This window comes from Piliocolobus tephrosceles, chromosome 8 (assembly GCF_002776525.5).
Source record: "Piliocolobus tephrosceles isolate RC106 chromosome 8, ASM277652v3, whole genome shotgun sequence".
Taxonomy (NCBI): domain Eukaryota; kingdom Metazoa; phylum Chordata; class Mammalia; order Primates; family Cercopithecidae; genus Piliocolobus; species Piliocolobus tephrosceles.
This window is the reverse complement of record NC_045441.1, coordinates 102586282-102588330: the sequence shown is the minus strand read 5'-3', so window position 1 is coordinate 102588330 and position 2049 is coordinate 102586282. Positions and strand designations below refer to the sequence as shown.

The 2049-nt window shown below is 42.9% G+C and overlaps 1 pseudogene across 1 annotated transcript; it reads left to right on the top strand.

Annotated features, from left to right (window-relative positions):
• The first annotated feature begins 547 nt into the window (after positions 1-547).
• Positions 548-1628, top strand: LOC111520410 (annotated as a pseudogene). The gene has a single exon (XR_002724672.1). The product of XR_002724672.1 is annotated as a eukaryotic translation initiation factor 3 subunit I pseudogene (transcript).
• The last annotated feature ends 421 nt before the right edge of the window (positions 1629-2049 follow it).

The following is a 2049-nucleotide window of genomic DNA, read 5'->3' as shown; positions in this document are numbered from 1 at the left end:
TTAAAAGCAAATATGAAAACATTCAATTCATATGAGGAATTGCCAAAATGACATAATTCTTATTTTCTAACTCATGCATGTATATATACCTCACTCTTTTCAGAAATGGAGATGCTCCATAAAACCCAACCATTTTAATTTTACTTGTTGATATGCACACGTTCTACCAACAGTTTCTGCCTTCAGGTTACTATGAGTCAGGAATGTCTAAAGGAAAGGATGTAAGTTGCTCTCTTTTCTTCTACATCATCATTTTCAGCATAAGTGGTTGACGAATGCAGGCAAATAACAAGAGTAAGGAAGGAGATAAAAGGGCTCCCTGGACATTGTTTTTCTTAGAATGTAACTGCCTTCCTTCTGTGTTTAAAGCAAGTTTTGATTCAACTGGAAAATGTGGCCTTCGGGACCACATTATGTAGTCATAAGTGCAACACACTTGTTCTCACTCAGAGTCTCAATGAATTCCCATGCTTCCTTGATCCACTGGATTTCTGTGCTCATGGGGTGATACTATGTGCAAGTGGAATGACAAGAATCGGAAAGCACACAGATGGTACCTACTCAATCTCCTCTGCTTGCATACATAGTCTTTGTTAAATCAGACATATAAAACACAGAATCAGTTGCAGCTTTCCTTGCATCACTGCTGGGATGAAGCTGGTCCTACTGTAGGGCCATGAGTGGTTCATTAGGCAGATGAAGTATAACTGTGAAGGAGACCTTCTCTTCACTGCGGCCAAGGAACCTATCGTTAATGCATGGTACTCTGTGAATGGTGAGAGGCTGGGCATCTACATGGGCCATACCAGAGCTGTGTGGTATGTGGATGCTGACTGGGACACCAAGCATGTCCTCATCCATTCAGCTGACAACAACTGTCATTTCTGGGCCTGTGAAACAGGGAAACAGCTGGCCCTACTGAAGAACAATTCAGCTGTGTGGATCTGCAGTTTTGACTTTGGGGGCAATATCATCATGTTATCCACAGTGAAGCAGAAAAGCTATCAGTGCTTTGTGAGCTTATTTGATCTGCAGGATCCGAGCCAGACTGACAACAATGAGTCCCACCGGAAGATCCCTTGCAATAACTCTAACATCACTAGTGCCCTGTGGGGAGTGCATCATTGCAGGCCATGAGAGTAGAGAGCTCAACCAGTATAGTGCCAAGCCTGGAGAGGTGTTGGTGAATGTTAAGGAGCACTCCCAGCAGATCAGCGACATCCATTTATCCAGGAACATGACCATGTTTGTCACTGCATCCAAAGACAACACAGCCAAGCTTTTTGACTCTACAACTCTTCAACATCAGAAGCCTTTCTGAACAGAACGTCTCATCAGCTCAACTACCCTCTCCCCGAACTATGATCATGTTGTGCTGGGCAGTGGTCAGGAAGCCATGGATACAACCACAGCATCCACCAGGTTTGGTAAGTTTGAGTCCAGGTTCTTCCATTTGGTCTTTGAAGAAGAGTTCAGAAGAGTCAAGGGGCACTTTGGACCTATCAACAGTGTTGCCTTCCGTCCTGATGGCAAGCGCTACAGCAGTGGCAGTGAGGATGGTTATGTTCATAATCTACTACTTCGACCCACAGTATTTTGAATTTTTTTTCAACCTCTACCTTATATGAATTCTTATTCTTTTCTTTTTCTTTTTTATTATATTTAAGTTCTGGGATACATGTGCAGAACATGCACGCTTGTTGCATAGGTACACGTATGCCATGGTGGTTTGTGGCACCCATCAACCAATCATCTACAGTTGGTATTTCTTCTAATGTTATCCCTCCCCTTGCCTCCCCCCCCCCGACAGGCCCCGCTGTGTGATATTCCCCTCCCTGTGCCCATACGTTCTCATTGTTCAACTCCCACTTATGAGTGAGAACATGTAGTATTTGGTTTTCTGTGAATGATATTATGTCCTTTGCAAGGGACATGAATGAAACACTTTGAATTTGAGTTTTAGGCGTAAGAAGCTGGAACTCTAGGCCACGAAATCTTCTCACATAATGTTTTGAACTTTGAGAAATAAATTTGTTTGGTAATTAAAAA